At 35.6% G+C, this 25,356-nt stretch overlaps 1 protein-coding gene across 11 annotated transcripts in view; it reads right to left on the reverse strand.

Moving 5' to 3' along the window:
- The window catches only part of LOC132112569 (neurexin-3a), a 280,631-nt gene that overhangs the window by 74,978 nt on the left and 180,297 nt on the right, over positions 1 to 25,356 (reverse strand). The gene's annotated exons all lie outside the window — the stretch shown is intronic.

Raw genomic sequence — 25,356 nt, forward strand, 5'->3', positions numbered from 1 at the left:
CACAGAATGACTGATGACTTGGCTTTAAGCACAGTTCTCTCGCACCGATAGCATTTGATAGAAGATGGCACAGAGTAACTGCTGCGTTGTTTTGATTTGATTTACTAGTTTGGCATTCTGTTATTAAAGGAATAGTTCTCTCGAATATGAACATTTTTCCATCATTTACCCACCCATACTGTACGAAATCGCTAGTATCACTAGAAAAGTGTCTTAAAAGTAGTCAGTAAAGCAATATCACAACTCTTCTCTAGTCATATGATAGCTTTACGTGACTGAATCAAGTCAGTGAGTTGAATACAGGAACTAAGATCAATCTGGCTGGAATCAGACTGGAACAAGAATTGACTGAATAATAATTCAAAGACAACGCAGGTAGTGCATTCTGGGAAAATCACATCATATAATAAAAAGCTATTCAAATGGAATATGAATATGATTAAAACAATATAGACAAAAATATAAATGTTCAAATATGTAAAATTTTAGACACTGATCTATGAAAAAGATTAACGTCATTTATTTTATATTAATATCAAATGTTAATATGTTAATATTATAAATATTTATTATATTAATTTGATCATAATAACTTCAAAATATATAAACTAAATGTGAATTTACTTTCAAGCATATCATTTCAAACATGGATATATGATAAAAAATTTTTGTATATCATATATTTTACAAATATTATATAACAATATATATTTTTTTAATCTACATTTTTATATTTTTAATATAATCATATTAAGATTATATCCTACTATGATATAATATGATAAAAGGAAACTTTATTTAGCTGATACATTTTATTAGTTTATTGTTATCATTCTTAAATGAATCATTCAGACAGGTTTTGTGGACCGATTTCAAAAGATTATTTGAAAAGATCTGACTTTCAAGAATGAATTGACATCAAAACGTTTTAAACAGTGAAGAGAATTCGACGCATTTTATATCTGTTTCTTACCCAAATCTATCACATGGCTTCAGGAAACTTTAAATAAAGTCATATATGCCACTTTTTATGGTACATTCATGGTGCTTCTGCAGTTTTGATTGAAAGCTTTATAGTCTATGTTCATTATGACTTGGAACAACATGAGGACTGGCAAATGACTGATTGTCTTTATTTTTGCCCATTATTTTTTATGTTTTATCCATAAGAGAGAACAACAAGGAAGATGCTTGCTTTGATTGAAATTAAAATTGTCTTTTGGTTAGATGCTTCTAAACAGTTGTTTTTCTGTCTCTGTTGTAACTAAATTGCAGTGGGAAAATAAATTAGGGAAGAATGGTCTTTTTGTGTGAGGAAAAGACTGGGTGGTAATCTCCTCAGAAAGTTCATATTTTTCATTTTAACATAATGTGGCCTTCAAAGTCAAGAAAAAACAATGGGAATGAAATATACAGCCAAGCCACAGCAGTAAACCGTGTTTCCCTCACCGTTACCATTTCCTGTGCTCCCCAGTTGTCTGACACTGACTTGTCACTGGGATAATTGGCCATTACTTCTACTTTTGTGTTTAGGGTCCCACTCTCTAAGATTTCCTAAGGTTATATTATGACAAATTATCCAATTTGCTCCACACTTTAGTAAGTGGCATTAAGCCAGCCATGGTAATAGGTTAAAATCTTTTTTAGATTTATTTCTCCTTGGCATAAGAAAAAAAGACACTATATATACATATACAGTCCACATAAAATTTTCATGCTGATCATTAACGTGGACTATATTGGATTTGTAAATGCATAAATACCTTAATACTACATAGGGGGTATATGTCGGGCTGTCTCATCCTCTAATGTGTTGTTTTGTATGCAGTGACACATATTGTCTGTGCCTAATGGTTATATGCTCCCAAGCCTTCCTCCTTAATGTCCAATAAATTCTTGTTATTCTCCCCGCCTGGTCCACTGAATATGTGTTGCCACCTTGTTGTCATGACAACAGCCTCTTCAATGTCCACCGCTGGTAGGAACATAATATAGTTATCGCGGGAGAAGTTCTCAAACTTCTTCAGTCTTCAGTTGAGTCCCTCCGGTCTCAGTGCAGGTATTATATGAGTGCTTCACTATTTACGACTCTAATTACACATAACTCTCTCTCTCTCTCTCTCTCTCTCTCTCTCTCTTTCAAATTTCCTTTTATCCCTTCTTCACTCCTTTAATTTGGCCAAAACGCACAAAGTTTAACTTTGATCAGGGCTTTGTGGTTCGAGAGTTTGTGGAGTTCAGATCCCACACAGCCGACCTCATCCAGGCAAAGATATGTGAGCTCTTTGTAGAGTTGGCTTTGAGTGGCTGGAGATGTCGTCCAATTAAACAAATGGAGGTGCTCACAGGGGCTCTGATTGGAGATAAACGCCTTGATGTGGGAGATAAATGCTTAGGAACGCATATCCATGGACACAAGCTTTCAGTGGAAGGAATGACAATGAGCTTTCAATTCATAATGATATTTTAGACTTGAATCTCTCTTTAAAGTCTGTTTAGACATTTTTCTATCCATGGCATGCTGAATGAACTCTAGCGTTCCTATGGTTTCAGATGCGGACATTCAGAAAGTGTGAAACTTTGCAATTTAAAGATGATACAAAGAAACTCTATGAAAAGGTCCATTAGAGAGGGGACAAGAGCAGGTCAGGCAAGGACTGAAGAATTTAGTTCCTTTAGACTTTCATGAGCTGGAATTTAAATATATTTGGCCTCAGGCAAGAAGAATTTGATTTCTTTTGAATTTCAATTTAAAGTTATTGAATTGTAAATCAAATAAATACAGGTAGTGCATTCTGTAGCGTAAATCAAGTGTTCAAGAACGTCCACCCTGTTTCATAAAAGTAAATTATGATATAAGAATGAATAAATAATAAATAAACAATATCAATATAAATCTCTATAAAATAAAGGGGTATGTGTGTGTATGTATAACACTCCTTCATTTTTAATATTATAATAAATACTTATATAATATTATACATGATAAAATATCATTATGACAATATAAATAGTATACTATATGTTTAACACACGTTAATACACATCTATCTATCTATCTATCTATCTATCTATCTATCTATCTATCTATCTATCTATCTATCTATCTATCTTGTTATAGGTTGTATAGTTATTAATTAGGTAAAGTTACTGTTTTATCTCTTTGGCCAGATGTGCACCTACAATTTCTCCACCAAACAGGAAAACCAAACAACCTTAAGCTTTTATGACCTTTATCTCACACATAAGAAAGCGTCCTGCACAGCATCAACACTGCGGACAAACACAACTTGGCTAACATGATTGTATGATAATGCATTCTACTGTTTGCCCCACGTGGGTACAGTACATGCTCAATAATCAAGTCAGGCCTTTGGAGTCTGACTTCAGACAGAACCGCACAAACAACCTGAGTTATCTAAAGGCATGAGAGGCTGCATAGATTCCAGGAAACCTACAGCATGTGATAACACGCTCAGAGAGAGGAGCAGTAAACAAAATTTAGAGTGTCCTCAATCAAAGCTGACAAACAAACAAGTGGCGAAAGAAAACAAAGCACCAATAGATCTCCAGAAAACATCAAAATGCTTGGGTTATCATCAGTGTTGCAGGTATCCGCAGTGCTGTTTAATACTGGAAGTACAAAGAAAGCTGGACTCTGGAGGCCCCGTCAAGCAGGTTGAGCTCAAAAAGGGAAATGCTCTTTTCTAACAGTGCCCTTTCCATCTCCCACTCTTTCTTTCTTTGTTTCGTACCATCTTCCCCTCTCTCCACTAGCCACGTGCTTTAGCATGGGTCTCTTATCGCATTAGCTGCCTCACAACGAGGCAGAGAGCAGGCCAGAGAAGGCAGAACGTGGGAGCTCCTGATAGCACTCTCTTTGTTGTTCTGTCTCTCCTCCTAAGCAACAATGGCTTCGTCGCCGCGATGCCAGCAGCTGCCGAAAGATGAGAACACCTATGTGTGTGTGTGCTTTTTCATTTCTATCACCGCATTACTTTCTTTCCCACTCTTTTCTCACTCTCCGCACGCTGCTAAACCCGACTCCCTTTGAAGACGCACTTAGTAGAAAAGGATGAAACATTACATAGCCAAAGGCTTGGCAGCTTATGATGGTGGATGCAGTCTACCCAAACACAGCACTTTCTTCAGGGAACACATTTTTTCAACCAAACACATATGCGCACGCTCGCACAGAGAGCATTATGTGCCCCGTGGAAAAAACCCAACACCTTGAAATGCTAAGAGATGCTTCGTTCCTGTGGGTGGACCGGTACCTCTTCAGAGACACCAATGTGTTTAAAGTCAGCATGAAGTAAAAATTCACCTGCTTTCTAATGCATGTTATTGTAATCTTATTATGGACAATTCATTTGTGTATATGTTTCATGTTTATATGATTCTTTACCTCACAATGTCTTAAGCCTGTAAAATACTTTATAGAATATATATAAAAAAGGAATATAGGAAAACATTAAATAAAAAGTTAGGTTATGTGTTTTTTAGTGTGTATCATACTTTATACGAGGCTATGACATAGTGAGAATATGGAGGGGTTTTTTTGTGCATATATTACGTGTTTCTCAAACCGAGTAGAAATATGAAATTTGGTGCATTTGCTGATAATTATGTGGCCAAAAAGTAAGATGAAATTCTGATAGCTTATCTACTTTACCGCAAAAGCAGACTACCTACATAAAATATATAAATATCAGCTGTCACTCAATATCTCCCAATAATAGGTCTTGGTAAGATAATATTTGATATTTATATGTTTAGATTTATGATCAAACCTTTATAGTTTTAATTGTTGGGGGCAAGATATATAACGCAATAAAATACAATCATGAGAGAGATGCACAAATATTTTAAGTATATATATATATATATATGTGTGTGTGTGTGTGTGTGTGTGTGTGTGTGTGTGGATAGTCAAGTAAACGTAAGTTTCTTCAGTCCAGTAATTGAGTAAGTGTCATTCTGAAATAATACTAATTTAAAGGTTATTCTTACATTTTCCTCATAAAAATTAATAGATTTAACTGAAAAAAAAAATAAATTATAGCACAACCTGAAGGTGAAAAGCCATTACATGCTATAAAAAAGGGATTATTAATCAGATGACTGTGTACAACAGGCACGTTTACTTACAGCAAAGTTTAAATCATTTTGGTAATTTAGAGGGCTTAGAAATTTGTGTATCAAATACGATACAGTAGGCTTTATTATGGTTAATCAAAATGTCATAGCTGGATATTCCGGTGAAAACAACCGTCAGACTTCTCTCTGGTCATGTATTTCAGACTTCTCCGATTTTTATGTGTGCTAAACCCCGCTTGCAATTTTTTTGTGCAATTCCCCCATCTCAAAATCCAGTCAAAAAAGATGCATGGAACCAAAGCCCCACCCAACATTGTTTAAAATTGGATAAGTGTCACAATATGAAAGAACAGATATGTTGCTACTTCAGTTTCATTGTGACTTCAAGTGCTGCAGAAAGAAAATGTAAAGTATTTTCCTGCTCTATTGCCTTTGAGTTTTTAGCCTCCACCACGCAAAGAACCCAAACTAGTGACTGCGATATTGCAGCACCGTGAATCTCTTCTGTAAAGTTAATAAATCAATCAATCAGTGCAGGTGACAGGGACAGCAGGACAGACTCATTAGTGCCCGCTGTGCATGTGTGACCTGCAGGATGGAGATAAATGGAGGAGGCTCTGGTTTGGAGAGCGGGGGGAGGAATCGGGAGGACTGGATGCGGACTAGGTGTGGGTCGAAAGCAGGATAGATGAAGGCTACCAAGCATGAAGAGCTGTCACCATGCATTCGGGTTCGGGCCTTGCTGATTTTACACCTGGTTGGCTATGTCTGCTCCACTCAGGTGCTCTAACATGCCGCACACGCTGGGATGTGGCCTGTACCGTGATAGGCCGGCAGTGGTGAGCATGTTTGCCATCACATAGATGCAACTCGTGGATTAATCACCATGTGTGTAGTACAGTAAGTGGTTCTGGAGAGAAAGGAAAGGCTGAGTGCAGACAAGAAAAAATGCATCTATGCTCATTTATTAATCTCATGTGCCTTTCATTAAAGGCCAAAATGTGAAATACAGTATATTAGGCCCCTAGAGTAGAACTGTTAACCATGATTCATGTGCAAAATAGAGCTGGGAATGCTTCAGTATGCGTTACAATATCATGGTTAGTCAAATGCTTAAACATTAAATATGTATGGCATTATTTCTATTCCACTTGCGTCACAAATTGCAACTGCAAAAATTATTTTAAGTGTAGTTTGCTGTTAACAAAGATTCAGTTTGTTGTCAGACCGGTTTCTCAAATACTTAACTGCCATTGGTCAAAATCAGATAGCCCCACCCCAAACTCACTGGTTGAAATAATGTTACTATGTCAGGTTGGTTGGGGTGCTAAATAAACAGAGCAATGTTTTAATAACAAAGCCACAGTTTTATGCTGTTTTTCATGGAAAATCAACCTACAACTGATTTACCTGTAGACACTAAAACTAAAATAAAGGTTTTCCAGTTTTTATTCTACATAAATGAAGGAATATATTCTGAAGAATGTTGGGGTCCAAAAAATAATGGACATCACTGACTTGTTGGATGTTTAATTTTTTAATTGAACTACCCCTTTAAAAGATAAAATAATAATTCATGAAAAAGTATGTTGTCATTACTTTTTTGCCAGTGAAATGCTAAGTGAATTTCAGCAATTTGCACGTTACTGTAAACTTCATGCTGTTTCTCATTTACAAAAAGAATATAGTAGAACATAGACTGAGCCAGGCAGTTATTTATTTTTTCAGTCTAAAGAAAACAAATATCAGTAAACATTGATATGCTTGAGCAAGGTGCGCAGATTTTATGTTATGCATTTAAATGATCTCAACAGAGAGGTGAAAACAATTTTTACCCTCACAAACTCTTTTACTTACACGGAAATAGATGAGAATGTGACCCGTATCGCACAGGGCTTTACATTTTCTCTAGGTATCTCAAGACACATGTTATTCTCTAAAAAGGGAAGGTTCAGTTTTTTTCATTTCTCATATTGGCACAGCCACAAATGTAGCAGACCACATACTGGGTGGCATTCGAAAGAATTGACATTAGCTTGTCTGCGCAACACATGTCCATGTTACTTTAAAATCTATTTCAGAGCTCTCTGATCATTTGTCAGCGTATCATTTATGGTGAAGAGTTGTTTTAAAGGTAAGAAAAGTTTTCTTTCAAAAACATGTTTCCCTGTATTAGACGAAACCTACAATCTACAGTAGTTTACCATGAAACCACCTAAAAAGCTTTTCTACTGTATGTCAGCGAATGTGGATGATGTGTAATAACATTCCACAGCTCTGCATAGTCATTATCTTTTCACTTAAAATGAAAATTAAATTAAATACAGACCCTGCTAGTACATTACATAGTTCCTGCAGAATTTAACAATTAAGTAATTAAATATTTAATTTAATTCAATTTTTTTCAAGTGAGATTCAGCAACCGTTTTTGGAAAAAGCTGACCACTTACTATCAACTCCAACTTTAATTCTGCAGACCTTATAATGAACTAAATTGGTTTATTTATAAGCTAATTTGTCTTTTAAAGTAACCAAGTAATTGCTTTTAAACTTTCCATCAGTGTGCAGAAGCAACGGTCAAGAGGTGGCAAGCCAATTAAGATAAAACCAATGTTCAGAAAAGCATTAGTACATTTAAACAAAATAATGTTTCAGAACGCACAGGTCAAATGTACAATCATAACCAATAGCAAACCATTCTGGCAGACAGAGACGGGTGAATCCGAGGCCTTTGTAATATTCTTCTCTGCTTTAATGAGAGTCCCCCAGCGTTCAGTCGAGGTCTCGTCTACTGGCTCTCTTAATAAGGGCTTTATTTCTTATGGAGTGCATCATTTCCCATGAGCGACCAGCAAGAGGAAAGACAGCCAGAGGTTTACCTGACAGCTACATTAATACCCGCTCTGAGTTATTAAAGGGAGGGCGATCATTTAAATGAGAAAGCTGAAATGATCTTCTGCTCTTGCTCTGAATGATACAGAGAAAATCAATACAGACTAGTAAATCAATACTCTGATAACTCACACTGGTTGGCAATACAGTTACATTAGTGAAAATGATGGCTGACAGTTTGGTGGCGATGTGCACAATTACGAGTCTGATGAAGAATCTGTGTGTCTCTTGATGCATTTGTACATTTTTTTCAGCTGTATAAAGAAAGAAATTTGTGCCATATTTACAACATGTTACACTGAAGCCTTATGAAAGCAATTTATTGTGTGCAAAAGAAGAACAGGCTGTAACAGAAAGCGAGGGAGCGATAGAAACCTGTCCCCCGCCACTCGTACGAGGCTCTGTGCCGGGCCTGTTTCACCAGAGCCGAACGCTGATTAAAATAGTTCTAAAAGAAAGCCCAGGAGGCATTTTACGCTTCCATTTACAGAACTTAATTCTCTTTGATGATAAAAATCTAATGTAACCTTTTTAATTTGTCAGTGTAGGAATGAGAGACGTGGGGGCCCATACTCCCCCCTTCACACATCGACTCCCTATGCATTTCCTATGCTGCGGAATAGCACCGATGTCAAGGTGAGAAATGTGAAGCAATTCATGTCTCCCTAAAGCAACGAAAGCCATTATGCAAAAAACCATACCTAGGACCCTGTGTTTCGTAGTTAAATATGCCAGCCTGCCTATTTGTTTCCGGTGGTATGATATTTTTGAGAGTTTTAAGTTGCACATTGAGGCCCGGAGCTAGCGATGCAAACATATACAGTTTGAGGAGCAGACTAATTTTGTACTCTTTAAAAATGCAATACACCATTTCAGGTTCAGAATCAAATAGCATAGGGAGCCCTAAACTCTGACCATAAAGAAACTAATTGAGTTTCTACAAGGTTCAGTACACCCTCTACTATAACAATTTCCTAAGTTATGGAACCAGAAAATCCTACATTTTCAATAATATCTTCATACATTATACATGGAAACCTTTACAAGCTTTTGCATGAAATATTCAGTGGAGCTACAATGATGTAAAAAACACTGGTCACAAAAAAATAAAATAAAAATAAAATACTTAGCATGTTAAAATTCACATGTGAAAATGCTTCCATTAATTGTTTTAATGTTTTTATTATGAAATATTTTATTAGTATAAAAATTTGAAAACAGAATTAAAATATTTCAAAATATTATACACACAATAGAACTGTATGATTGATCAAATAAATGCAACCTCAGGAAGCATAAGAAATTTCTTTCAAAAGCATTAAAACATCTTACTGACAGCTAACTTTTGAATGTACTGAACTTTTAAAAATCTTATTTATTTTACATCAAAATTCAGATTATTTTTTTAATTTCCAGGTTTAATTTTTTTTTTTAATCACAGATTTTTAATAAGACATAACATTGTTCAGCCCCATTGTACATATAATGTTCTATAAGACAAATCGACAGCCATTTTATGCCATATAAATCAATACTGACCCAAGAGTAATGTGAAAAAAATGGCAACTGCTCTTAGAATTCTGCAGTAGCTCACATTCCCCGACCTCTGAAAATGTGTAACCATTGAAACTGGTCAATTTACCCAGACTACTCCAGGACCTTTGTTCTTTCGGACTGGAACTGGCCTGCTTTTCCCTCTTTACGGAATTCGCTCTATATATACATGTCACACCCTGCACTGATTGGCTCACGCTGCACTCTGTGGCAACCTTGATCTAAACTCTGCTTAGATGACCTTTCACAGGAATACCCTCCAGATTCCTTCAGATCGAAGACCAGTTCACTTTCCACACAGAAATCCACCCCGCTCTGGTGATTAAAATACAGGAAATCAGATATCCATGATGGGATGCGTAGTCAGATAATCCCATAATGTCGGAATTGTGATTTTATTGGGGGACAAGTGTGTATCTAGAGAAAATCGCATTATAATGGAGTTGCAAGGTTATTCTGAATTGAGTTACGAATACACCGTCCTTGACACATTAAACCAGACAGTCATACTTCAAGTCTGCGTAGCATATATATATATATATTATATATATATATATATATATATATATATATATATATATATATATATATATATTATATATATATATATATTATATATATATATATATATATATATATATATATATATATATATATATATATATATATATTATATATATATATATATATATATAATATATATATATATATATATATATAATATATATATATATATATATATATATATATATATATATATATAATATATATATATATATATATATATATATATAATATATATATATAATATATATATATATATATATAAATATATATATATATATATATATATATATATATATATATAGATTAATAGCAGCTTTAAAACCAAACAAGACTTCAGTGTTCTCTCTCCATTTGTTTGAGTCAATTTTATCATTGCGGAGCTACAACCCGAATTCCGGAAAAGTTGGGACGTTTTTTTAATTTTAATAAAATGAAAACTAAAGGAATTTCAAATCACATGAGCCAATATTTTATTCACAATAGAACATAGATAACGTAGCAAATGTTTAAAATGAGAAATTTTACACTTTTATCCACTTAATTAGCTCATTTAAAATTTAATGCCTGCTACAGGTCTCAAAAAAGTTGGCACGGGGGCAACAAATGGCTAAAAAAGCAAGCAGTTTTGAAAAGATTCAGCTGGGAGAACATCTAGTGATTAATTAAGGTAATTGATATCAGGCCTGTAACATGATTAGCTATAAAAGCTTTGTCTTAGAGAAGCAGAGTCTCTCAGAAGTAAAGATGGGCAGAGGCTCTCCAATCTGTGAAAGACTGCGTAAAAAAATTGTGGAAAACTTTAAAAACAATGTTCCTCAATGTCAAATTGCAAAGGCTTTGCAAATCTCATCATCTACAGTGCATAACATCATCAAAAGATTCAGAGAAACTGGAGAAATCTCTGTGCGTAAGGGACAAGGCCGGAGACCTTTATTGGATGCCCGTGGTCTTCGGGCTCTCAGACGACACTGCATCACTCATCGGCATGATTGTGTCAATGACATTACTAAATGGGCCCAGGAATACTTTCAGAAACCACTGTCGGTAAACACAATCCGCCGTGCCATCAGCAGATGCCAACTAAAGCTCTATCATGCAAAAAGGAAGCCATATGTGAACATGGTCCAGAAGCGCCGTCGTGTCCTGTGGGCCAAGGCTCATTTAAAATGGACTATTTCAAAGTGGAATAGTGTTTTATGGTCAGACGAGTCCAAATTTGACATTCTTGTTGGAAATCACGGACGCCGTGTCCTCCGGGCTAAAGAGGAGGGAGACCTTCCAGCATGTTATCAGCGTTCAGTTCAAAAGCCAGCATCTCTGATGGTATGGGGGTGCATAAGTGCATACGGTATGGGCAGCTTGCATGTTTTGGAAGGCTCTGTGAATGCTGAAAGGTATATAAAGGTTTTAGAGCAACATATGCTTCCCTCCAAACAACGTCTATTTCAGGGAAGGCCTTGTTTATTTCAGCAGGACAATGCAAAACCACATACTGCAGCTATAACAACAGCATGGCTTCGTCGTAGAAGAGTCCGGGTGCTAACCTGGCCTGCCTGCAGTCCAGATCTTTCACCTATAGAGAACATTTGGCGCATCATTAAACGAAAAATACGTCAAAGACGACCACGAACTCTTCAGCAGCTGGAAATCTATATAAGGCAAGAATGGGACCAAATTCCAACAGCAAAACTCCAGCAACTCATAGCCTCAATGCCCAGACTTCTTCAAACTGTTTTGAAAAGAAAAGGAGATGCTACACCATGGTAAACATGCCCCGTCCCAACTATTTTGAGACCTGTAGCAGAAATCAAAATAGAAATGAGCTCATTTTGTGCATAAAATTGTAAACTTTCTCAGTTTAAACATTTGCTATGTTATCTATGTTCAATTGTGAATAAAATATTGGCTCATGTGATTTGAAAGTCTTTTAGTTTTCATTTTATTAAAATTTAAAAAACGTCCCAACTTTTCCGGAATTCGGGTTGTATTAAATAAAACACAGGGTGGATTATTAATGTGTTCAAGCTTCTATAAAAAAAAATATATTGCATGTATATGTTTTGTATGTTAAAATAAAATTGCATATGAAGTCACTACATCTTTCCTCATAAAACAAACTGGGAGGAGACTAGCTGGAGAGCCGCAGATTCTATGGAAGAGAAACAAGGAAAATCAATTTGAAGTCGCTGTGCTCTTTCACAACGCTGGCGGAGCTCATGAGTGGTTGTCTGTCAGGCAAAATTACATCCATCCCCAGACTTCTGCACGTAATTTATGGAAATGGAAGAGAAATTCCCTCATAGACGACGCAGCACACTTATGCATGTGAATACATCCATTAAGCAAAGTCACAATTTCAATATGAAGAGTAAAACCAGTAGATCCCACAATGAGGAGGCCTGTTTAAGTGAGAGGAAGAAAACCATTAGCATTCTATAACGAGAGGAGGTTTCCATTAAAATTTTACACCTTCAATGAAACACTGAGACTCTCTCAATCTGTTTCTCTCTGTCTCGCACAAACACACATGCAGAGATGTGCTCTTTAAGATACTGGTGGAGAATTTCTCTTTTCGATCTCTCAGAAGTCTGAATGAGGAGTTTGATTATACCATTTGTTTTAATATTCCTCACAAGCAGCTTCTCAGACTGACATATAGAGTTTCCGCCACCTCCATCACATCTGCGTTAAGCACAATGTCTCGACCAGTACTGACAGGCATCTGCGAACAGTGCTGGTGGCTGGAAAATAATGACCTGTACTATTTTGGTGATGATTTGAGTTCTGCTATTCACAGGAATGAGACATTCCACATTTGCATGCAATTAAATGGCCTAGACTATCCACTACCATTCACACTTTTTTAAGGGAATGCTGATAATTAGAGGGATAATTATTTAGGCCACATAAATTTGAATAGTCATTCAGGCATTTGGAGTTATGAACATTCATTCATTGCTTCAAGTATTAAAACAATGAATCATGTTTTCAACATACAATAAATGCTGCCTCATATCATGCATGCACGTCAGCGAGACATCTACTGTGCGTGTGTTTTCAGCTGGAAAATGTAATTTTTCGAGTGTTTGCACATCTGTGATACATGGCTATACTTTACAATTTCCTGTCAGATGTTAGAATGACATTCAGTTGTTTTCACATTAAAGAAATTTAATGTATTAAACTACAGTGCATTCAAAGAATTGTACTAGTGTTTAGCAACATACTGCTTGTTCAGCTGATAAATCCATAAAACTAAGTTTTCTAAGTTGTCAAATTTGCCATGCCATTGTAAAGACTGTAATCTATTTCCTCACAGCTGTTTTCATCTGTGTTAAATTCAATATGGCGTCTAACCTGACTAAGGTCATACAGTGCAAGTTTTGAAGGAGAAAATTATAGTTGGAAAAACTACTTCAATTTCAGTGTGTTCATGCAAAGCTACCAGGGCTTCCTGGGTAAAAATATATAGATTTCTTGATTTTAATCACTTTACAAAATAGTACTGATTCTTAAATCCCAAGAATCGATTAGTCTAGCCTGTTTTCAGTTAATGAACAGAACATTGTAGAGCACCTCCCATCCAATGAATCGCAGTAAGCTTTGTGCTTTTCTAATAAACATTTCTAATTCTGTCCATTTTAGTAAACTATTCCAACTATAAATAGCGTTCTGGTGCTGATTATTGTGGAGTGACAGATTGCTGGTTTGCCTCCGTTCAAGAGAAGCATCAGCTGAACAAAATCTGTATCCCGTCTTATGTAAACCTTAAATCAATGTTTCAACCACAAAGATGTGGCAGTGTAACAGTTTGCAAACAATATCTCACTTAACAACACATTTACCTCAAAAAAAAAAAAAAAAAAAAACTATTTGGTGACGAAACTCGTTAGTCAGCTAGAAAAAAGGAGCTCTAGAGAGAAGCAATTTGCTAAATATATGTACCATATAAGACATTCATTATAATTTTTTTATCTTCTTCTGTGTTTAATTTATTTTTGAACAAATCCTTCAAGTTTTTATTTTTATTTTTTATTGCCTCATTTCAATGTTTATATATATATTATATATATATATATATATATATATATATATATATATATATATATATATATATATATATATATATATATATATATATATACTAACTATATAACTAATGTGGAAACTTCAGTGTGTATGCAAATCAGTTAATTTACCCTTCAATATTATAGTAATTTATTACCAACAGACTCTCGTGTATATTTTACAGCACTGGTTGAGAGATTTTTTTTTTTTTCATGAGAAAATTTGGGTGTGTACCTGATACATATCCAAAATAATATGTATCAAATTGAATCAGAAATCGAAATGAACTGCAAGCTTGTAAATCAAAACAAATTGTGAAATTAGTGTCAAAACCCAGTCCAAGAAGCTATGGTTAAATGCAGTGTGGATGTCTTTAAAGGTCTTTTTTTTTTTTTTGTTATTTTTTTTTTTTTGGAGCACTAAAATTACCTGAGGGTGAGTAAATAATGCATTTTCATTTTTGAGTAAATATATAAAAGTTTGGGGGTGGTATATGTGCAGCAGTATTTCTTATATGCTCACAGTAGCATGTCTGTGCATGTATTTGCAGTAGCAAGTCTCAGTACTAAAGTAGCAGATCTATTCTGACCAAACACATTAACAATGCTAAACTTTCATGACAGAAATATAAATCAGTAATGATGTAAAACATTTTGTTTAAATTTTAAATAATATCATAATACGCTGATTTGGTGCTTGAGAAACATTTATTATTATTATCATTGATGCAGTAAAGAGTTGTGTGCCTTAATATGTTTTGTGCAAACTGTGATACATGTGATACATTCTTTATGTAGACAGTTTATCTGTTGAGAGTATAATATAATATTCCCCTTCCATGTCCCTAGCATATAAAGGATGACACTGACTCCTTTTGTTGTCTTGTGAAAAGACCTGGAGGAGAAAAGGTATTTGGTGGGCTTTGAGCAGTAGCAGTCCATGTTGGAGAGGAGAATGGCTCCTGGCTAAATGGAGGAAGTGATGCAGTAGACAGCAGAGTGGGCTGAAGCATGCTGGGACTGCCAGCTCTCTTCTCATCCACAGCATCAACTAAGAAAGGCTCTGCCTTCGGAGACTCTTGCCTTAAATTTCTCTTTTTTCTGTCTCCCTTATATACACAGCGCTAATGTGTTTGATGGACCGCTGTGCTCATGTGTGAAAAATCTTGGAGATGATAAACAGCATCTGATACTGACTATTTAAAATGTGTTTGGGGACCATGATAACTGCTGGGGAACATTAAGTTTAAAAGTAAAATGTCACTTCATTGCATAAGGTAACTAGTTACGTAACATTCTTACTTTTCATGGTAAGAAACTCACTAGATACTTTTGCATTACTTTTTCGCAGAATAAGCCTAAGGGTCTTTTTCTTCCAAAACAGTTGCACTATGCTTGATATCCAAGCATTTCAAAGTGTTATGTTTTGTAGTTGAGAACCGTCTGTAGTGGGCATACCACAACAATAATACCCTTGTATGGACGTTGCACCGCTTTCAGTATAGACAGCTTTACTGATTAGAACAGAAGCGTTCTAGTTTTGTCAAATCGCATCATGCCGCTCGCATGCTCTGTACACATGCCATCACACCGTGTACAGGACTGTTATGCCACAGTGAGAAGTTTTCATTTCAGTTAGAAAGTTAAATCAACTGAAAATAAATGGATGCCTTGAATTCATTACATATTGAATTAAAGGCCTCTTAAATAAAAAAAAAATAATAATAATAAAGCACTCGGGGTTGCTTTTTACAGGCAATGCATTTTATGAAGAGTTTTTAAAAGGATGAATCTAATTGCATAAAAATAGTAAAATTAAGAAATTATAGAATAAAGACATTTAAAGCAATATTGTGTAAATTAAAATATTAATAAGGTATAAATAAGGTGTTACTTTTTAAGTGTTTCTAAAACCATGAAATTAATAGCATAAAAAGAAAGTAATAAAGTAAAGCTTTAACAGATTATATAAACAGATTATATAAATTCAAAACCACTGGGTTCGAATTCATTTTAATAAAGATGTAATAAACACAAAGAGTAATGAATATAATTTGTTTGAAAAAAGAAGTATGCTATAAATTCTGAAAATTACATTACTTTTTGAGGGCTCCTAAAAGCGTGAAAAAAAACAATGTGAATTTTAAAAACTAATAGGTACTTAAAAAGATCAAATTAATTAAATAAAGCAAATAAATATGAAATTAATGCATATTACTTGTTTGAAAAAGAGAAGTAGGTGTTCATTCAGAAAATCACGTAAATCAATGTAAATTAAAAAAAATATACATATTTTGCTGTTAGGAGGGCTTGAAGGCATGAAATAAATTAAATAGAAAATTACTTTAGAAAAAAAAGAAGAGTAACACATTACACAAAATGTCCTCTTTGAATCAGCTGTCTTACAGATGTACTTGGCACTCTGAGGGTGAGTCAGTATGAAATTAAATGTAGTGTACGAGTCTCCTCACGTCTGACAACACGCGTGTAAGAGATGAGCCGCAATGATTAGGTGTCTAAGCTCTTACCAGCACTCTCAAACAGACAGGAAGTACTATATTATGTGGTGTAGTCGTGGTATTGGCTGGTAATTAATTTGCCCTGTGCACACGGGCATTCATCAACGGCATGGAGGTCCATTTTAATGCATCGCCGCATCCTGTGATCTCAAAAGCATCAGAGACCTCAACTCAAGCCTGAGAGCTGAGACGAGAGGGCATGGCCGCACTTTCCTAAATGGAGCTCAAACCACACAAAGGTCTCATTGCAGTACATAGCTATTTAATCTGTGTACGCTGGAAACCGAGAGACCAATCACTTGAGAAGCAAAACCGTGCATTAAGATCTTGTTTACGACGTCTTTCTTCTGATGGTGTAGGTGCACTCTGCATTCCCTCAGCTTTTTCATTTTTGAGAGAATTGCACTAGGGAAGACAAAGAAAAACGAGGCCGATAATGGTGCGACAGCTGGCACCCATGCCCATTAATTTCCAAATCCGAATTAGACTGCTAGTGTACTATCAAGCCCTGCAGTGTCTGTGTGCGGTGTAGTCAACTTGATGGACATGTGATTATGAAGCCCTGCAGTTTCTTAGATTGTAATCATAGGTCCCTCTAGGAAGGCTACGATGTGCCACTGGTCATTATGTCTGCTGTCAAGGTGAGTTCTGATAGATAAGTGCTTGTAGTCCCTCATCCAAATTCATTTTACTTAATCATGCATGCGTTTCAATCCATTTTTGATGCTACATTTCAATAGTTCCATTGTACATGGTGATTGACCTTCAATCTCCAACTAAAATCCAGGATCTATTATTTATGTATCCATTTATATTATTTCTGATGTATAAAATTCTGTCTCTGATATTCCAGTAGAAAGAAACCAGAAGTGAGACATCCAACCGCACCGGAGTCTGGAGGGTGAGGAAGTTAACAGAACGCCGGCCACGGTGAACATTAGCAGCTCTGAAAATAGCACAGCCATAGATTTATTGGAATTCTGTTACAAAGCCAGCAATAACCTACATAAGTGGAGCATCTGTGGCTGCTGCCTGTGACAGAGAAAGAGAGGCTAAGAGAGAAGATGAGGCTAAATAAGATACAAAGTAAGCCGGGGATGGAGGCTGGAGATGTGGGTTTTCTCAGGCGCTGAATTTCAGACTTTGAAGCAATTTTAATTAAACCCATTAAGATCTCAACGCTCAAAATTGCAATTATTTGAGAATTTACGCATCAGTAGATGAAAGCAAATAAGCCTCTGGTATAAGTAGGGTAAGGAATCTGAGAATAAGAACCATTTTAATTTAAAAATATACCAAAACTGTGGGATTTTCTTGATACCACTAACATTTTTTTAAATGTTTGCATTCTGACTTAAACAATATTCTTAAAAAAAAATAATATATTAGAAAAGACTAAAACATTAAAGGGATTGTCCACCCAAAAATAAAAATTCTGTGATCATTTATTCATCCTCATGTCATTCCAAGCACGACTGACACGACAAGACTTTCTTTCATCTGTGGAACATTAAAGAAGATATTTTGAAGAATGCTGGTAACTAAATGTTTATTTCAGTTTCCACTGACTTCCATTGTGTGGACAAAAAATATAATGCCAGTCAAAATCACTTTTTGTCATGTTTTGGGTGGATAATAATATAGTATAAAGCATAATAAAAAATCATTTTCACATTAGGTATTCATAAAATTCTCCCAGCTATGAATGTATTATTCCATTCTGATTTTTTTCTTGAGATATTTTTTTACTAATACAGCTGTATTATTCTCATTAGATATTCTTAAAACATTACAAGAAAATGGTTCTTGAAATCTCCAATTTTTTTGTTTTATTATTTTAAGGAAACACTGAATAAATAATAATAATATGTCAAAAAAAATTATATACTGTATATACTGGTGTTGCTGCTCCACTAGTGAGTATACAGCATGACAGCAAAATAAATAAAATTTGTTTTTGTTTTTGTGTGCCTGAATTTTAGTATGGTGAAAAAGTCTGTTCATGCAAAATAATACAAAAGCAATAAGCAGCACATTTCCTTATTACAATATCCTCGCTGATTGCACACAACAGCAAATGTACGGCGTTACCAGTGTAATGCAATTAGTGAACAAATTATGCTTATGAGCAAGGTGTTTTTTATGAACGTCTTGAACTTATTCACTGAACCACAAATCATTACATCATTACACTTCTACAAGTTTATATGTACAAGTAAATTACAAATAATACAATATGTTGTTAAAGAGACACATTAAGAACAGATTTTTTTTTCCTGTAATAAAACATACTGTATATATCAGAATCATTCAGTGGACTCTAAACCAGAGAATCTTAAATAAGTTACCAGAACTAAGCTAAAATAAAGCATCATCACTTTTCTTTGGAACAAGTTATAAAGAGCATGCACAGGGTAACCTGAGGTCTCTATCTTTGTCATGGTACAACTGAGCGGTCCATGCGTCTTACTTCGCAGCAGGATCCAATGCCTAGCACGCGTGTTAATAGGGAACTGCTGTGTCAGCGGGTGACTAGCCTTGGCTGCTACAGATAGCATTAGCATTTCTCAGTGGCTCGAAGGGCTCATTAAGACGGCGAGTGTGTCAGCTCATAATTAGCACTGACATGAATAGTTATTCATACAGTAAGTGTTAGACACCTGCCATTTGCTGTGTATTGGGGAAACCCTAACAGCACCTTACCTCCAAGCATTGCTGGCCATTATTGAGTTGACTTGTGCCTTTGTAAAAGCAACATTCGATTTGTTTTGCATATACGCAACAATCTCACCTCCCTCGGAGGGCAGGAAGTGATATTCAGTGTTTGTTTTGCAGCACAAGGACTAATTTGATGTTGCACAGCCCTGAATTAGATGCATGGATGTGTAACAGCAGAGCGTGCGATTGCAGCAGAGCTGTTTAGTGCTGATTGTACAGTCGTAATTATAATCAAGATGAACCTGTTCTCTTGCCAGCACGGTCTGTGCCTTTCCAGGTGCTTTCCCACTGTAATAAGGACCAAAACAAAATACAGGAGAACAAAAAGCTGTGCCTGACGAATGAGACCTGCAAGGATCCAGCGTACAATTCACTGTTTAAATACTCAGAAAGTGCGTTTTCAAATTTTAGTTGACAATTCTGAGAATTGTTTTCTAGTTTTAGTCAATGCTGCATTTTAAACTAATAATCAAAATTATTTCACTCAAGTTCATATTCATGATAACAGATCATGATTCTTTTTATCTGAGATATTTAATCAGATCTACTGGACTTTGATTTAGTTTCCTGTTTTATTAAATTATTTTGGTTTGGTTATAATTCCATTTGGTTACAAATGAACATATTGTCAGCTCTATGAAAAATGTTAAAACTCAAATGTTTTTCTCAAAGGTTAAAACAGTTATATTAATTCCAATTCCTAATATTAATTCAAATTTATATACATCATATATACATATAACAAAAAGGTTATTCATATGCAGCAACCATATAAAGAGTGTGTGAAGATAAAGATATAGTAAAACACTGGGCAGAAAATGTTTATTTTTTTAGAGGGAAAGCTCTGATGGAGGATTTAATTCTGGGAACCCAAGTATTTTTTCCTCTTTTTAAAAAAAAAGAAAAAAAAAGTCTTTCAAACAAATATGTTTCTACATAGTTTTTAATTTAATTAACACTAATACTGACTTTTGGGGGTTTACCTCATTTGATAGCATTTTAAAAAGCTTTCTGGGAACCTTAGGACAAACTACAGGAAGCTTGTTATTGTGCCTCACTGGATTGCAACCACCAGGGAGTTCTCAAATCCACGCTAATGTGTAATGTAGAACTTGAAAACAAGCTATAAAACTGATTTAATCTTGAACATGCAATTCTGCATGTACCACCTAGGGCCGTAGATTATTCCATAGTCCATACAATAATATTAGCTAGTTCAGCTTTCTTCATGAGCAGGGATTTTTTAATCTTTCCATTTATACTCCAACTCTGACATTTGCATTGGAAATTTCCATAAAACCAATAGATTTTATTTATTTATTTCAGTGCGCTTTGCAAGAAGGAATTTGTTCATTCATAATGGAATTAATCTCCTGGGGCTAATTCCCTGGCAGCGGCTGCAGAATGAGAGGTTTTGTGCGGACACAGTTATCTCCATTGTGCTGAACATTATCTCGCATTGAGAGGCTTCTTCTCATTGGGGTAAACACAGTTAATACTTTCCACCCCTGCCTATTCTCTGGAGTTTCTGCGTAGGGGACGCACAGGATGTGATTTTCATTCACCAGATAATAGCTGGTGAAATAATACAAGATATGTGTGTGGGGGAATTTACTAAAGAAGAATTTAAAGTGCTTATAGGGACATTTAGTGGCATGTACCGTCTGCACTGTTTTAGCCAATCACGTACTGGTGTTACAAAAAAAAAAAAAAAAATTATATATATATAGTACATTTAAACCTGGCTAAACTTGACAATTAGCAATTAGAAACAATTACCAATTAGAAATACAGCTACACAAGTGCTGCTAATATAAAGAGTAGGAATCCATCAAAGACTGAAAACACCATAAAATGGCATGTCTAGAATCACAGCATGATTTATAACATTGTAACCCTCATTTATCTGTCTGTTCTACACAGCTGTACAATCCACTTTATGCAGTTAAAACAGCTGTGCATCACATAGACAATTTCCCTCTAAGCAGATTAACTGGATGATTGTCTCTTTGTGTTACGTGGCAGTGAGGCCGAATGCAGCATTTCCTTTCAGGATTCACTGATGTTCTGGTTTACCACAGTATGTCAGATTGGATTCATCCAATCTGTGCTGAATGAAGCGAGCCGCTGATCCGCTGACACCATGGTACAGGTGGGAAATAAGAGCTTTAGACTGATTTGCCACCTCCAAAATTCTAGAACTTTGAAGCAGAGATGCACTCGGCTATCAGTATCATTGAACTGCCAGCATATAGTGTTTGGCTTTTTTGCTGACATTTCTGTGCAGATGAATATGAGAACAGGCAGAGAATTACACACTTCTGCTACACATCTCTTAATTTTGAGGGACATTATATGAAATTGGAGAATACAAATGATGTGTAATGTTTTAGTAAGATCTTTTTAGAACATTTGGCCATTTTCAGAGTGTGTGATTGCTGAGCCACTGACTTTGGATGTTAAACAGGATTACTCAACACTTGATTCCTGAAAAAACAGACAGTCCCACCTCAAACTCATGCCATTGGTTGAGTGTGTGTGTGTACATTATATACTTTGTACAGTACAATGCACACTATATACTTTCAATGCTACTTTCAATGCATTCACGTATAAATCTATTATCTCTATTTTATTTTATTTTATTTTATTTTATAATTTTACATTTGTATTTAGTTTTATTTTTTCAAAGAGAATCAGTCTACGAATGGCCTAATTAAAAATAATCTAATTAAATGTAGAAAACCAATATAAAAGAAAGTATTTTACCACAGGATAAAATCAATCCAAATAAATGCAAACCTTCAATTGGGACAACAGTTCTAAATCACAATCTTAAAAGACAAGAATCTGAATTACATTTGATATGTATAACCCAATACATGGTGTTTAACAAAATTAGACAAAATTGGACTAAGGCACAGCAGCCATAAAAGCCAATCTATTAAACATGTACTGCAGCTCCAGTGCACACAAAGAGAATTTTGGCAGATACACAGAGAAATTCTCATGTGCATATCATGGCAGCAACTCCATTCCCAATCTCTCTTCCCCTTTTCCGCCTTCCAATTCTCTCTCGCACTCACTCAAATTATTCCCCTCTCTCCAACACACTGTCTCCCCATCACAGGCCTTGTGAAATCCTGTTATCGTACACTCCTTTCCATGCATGCTTTTTCCATTAATCCTTGTCCCGAGGATACAGGTCTAAACTTTCCTTTGATCCACATTTCAGTTAGCAGAGAGACACTCCCGTAATGTAGCGCAGCCCCCCAGCAGACTCAGTCCCAGGGTCTTCATGCACAGAAGAGTTGGCTCTGTTTATGCTGCCAAACCTGGCAACCGACTCCTGTGACACAACCTGCTCTGCCTTAACACGATTAACCCGACGGCAAGAGCCGTGCATGCCATCGCAGCACAGGAAACGGACATGGAGCCAAGCAGATAGGCACCCGACAGTCGCGTGCCGAGCCATGTATGGCAGGAGACCGAGTAACAGGGATATAAATGGAGCGGTTATGTTCCTCTTGAAAGTCAATTATGTTCGCTGTGAAGTGTTCGATAGCTCCTGCCATTCAGCACGAATGCTGGACAGTTAATCAAAATGTATAATGTGGGAATTATGAAAGAGCGGGACTTTCTAAAGAGTTATAAAAGGAGATCATTTGTGAAGAGAATGAGTTTGAAACAGCCGGTTTTCAGATTAAAGAGCTGTAACTGAATGCAAATTCTAGCGTATTGATAATAGGTGTGTTAAACTTCCTCGTTTACCAGGATTATAATGAGCTGCAATTATTGCAATTATGATTCAAAGTTTCTGTCAAGCACAATAAGAGGAGCAAAGTTAAATTTGTCTGCATAAGAGCATCTGGGTGTTAATTGATTAAACTTCTGCCACTAACAATGTGTTTCAAAAATCGGACGGACACTGAATTGAACAGCTGTCATGGTAGCATATAATTTGTTGGACCAGAGGTGTTGTATGTGTCTTTCTGCAAAAGGTCTTGAGTTTATTCATAGACTGTTATTTATATACAGAGTCTATTCATATAATACTTTAGATATACTGTCTCTTTCTTCTTTCAAATTACACTTAATAATGTAAAAAGACAACTGTAAATGCAAGAAATAATACAGACATGAAAACATACTAATAGACAACTCAACCAAAAATGTTAAATTCAGAAATCTTTTACTAACCCTCATGTCACTACAAACAACAGACATTCATTCTTCTGTAGAGGAGATATTTCGGAAAATTATTATTTTTTTTCATACAATGAAAGTCAATGGGGTCCAAAACCAAATAAGATGACTTTCATTATATGAGCAAAAAAATAATAATTTTCCAAAATTTCTCATTTCATGTTCCACAGAAGAAAGAAAGTCATACAGGTTGATAACATGAAGGTTAGCAAATAACCCAATCTTTCCATTTTTCGTTGAAATTAACAGATAAGGTTTGCTTTTGGTGAAGACTGAATCTGTTTTGGCTGATTTGATGCAAAAGCAGTTTTCCAAACTTAGGTGTTACCAGTTCACAGGCAGTCTGCATGTAAAAGTGTTTTGATTGATTTGGTTTCAGTTTTCACAATTCTCTTTCTCAAAATCTAAGTGAAAATTGTCTGATCACAGTTTATGTCAAATGGGGGCTACTGTGACTTTTAACAATAAATCTAATGTTAAATTGTGTGAAACTGTGTGTGTGCATTCCCATAATCCATGTCTATGAACCTAGAGTTCCTTTTTGCCATTGGATAAATTCCAACTCAATCCCACAAGCAGCACTTCTTTCCACAAATATTAGTTCTGTGTTGCTGTACAGTAGTTTCTCAACGTTTACAAATGCATTAGTTCACAATTTCAGGCCTGTTCATGTCATGCACTTATTCACACACACACACACACACACACACACACACGTTCACACACTATCGTGGTAAACAAGTGGGGGAAAATCCACTCTGTTCTGCCTGTCATGCTCTCATCTCATCGTTGTGGGGCTTTGGAGAGAGCGTGTGCTGGCTTAGCAGTGCTTCCTCTAAGAGTCTTCACCTGGATGCTTCTTTTCCCTGTCATTAGCGGACATCTCCTCTATACAATATCTAACTCTCCAGACGCCTTCTGACAGCCGGGGAGCCTTCAACTTAGACCTCTCGACTGCAGGCTATATATCCAAGCAAATAGAAATCTAACTGCCGAGCAACATTGCAGGTTGCGTAACTCGCAATGAATTCAGCAGAGCAAGGTGCAGAAGCTGCACAACGAATACATAAATCAAATGATAAATAAATAATAACAGAACTAATGATGTAGAGACTTAATCCAGAGATTCTGCTTACATGTGTAAACACAGGGAATGACAGAGCGCGCCGGAGAGCTTTTCATCTATATCTAACGCGGCATCATCCCCAAGGGGCCCTCATTGAGAGTGGAGGGAGAGTCTTCGAGGGCTACACTCAACCAGGATTTTCACACTTATCAAACCATAGCAATTTCATCAACCCATTATGTCAGGAAGCTGATGAGAAAACCAGTGCTGATCTAAAGAATGAAGAAATACACTTGTAAATAAATAAAATATATATAGAAAACAAACAAACATAACTAATCCAACTCTGGTTTACAAGAGTATTTTATATATGCAGATGAAATGCTAAATGTATATCAACTTAAGTCTAATATATATATACAACAAACACAAATCAAAAATCTTAAAAACTAAATCTAAAGTAAAGTAGAGCTAATGAATGAGAACCATTTAAGAAATCATGTCTAGTTGTCCTTCAAGTAAATTAGCTCTGACTGGAAAATGAAAACTTCTGTCTATTGATTTAATTAGAAAGAGGGGTTTTAAAACTGTCTGATGAACTCCTCGTACACCCACACACAGCTTACAGGAGAAATCCGAGAAATAAAGTCTGAGGGTAAAGGAAAAC

The sequence above is a fragment of the Carassius carassius genome, chromosome 32 (genome assembly GCF_963082965.1).
Source record: "Carassius carassius chromosome 32, fCarCar2.1, whole genome shotgun sequence".
Lineage (NCBI taxonomy): Eukaryota > Metazoa > Chordata > Actinopteri > Cypriniformes > Cyprinidae > Carassius > Carassius carassius.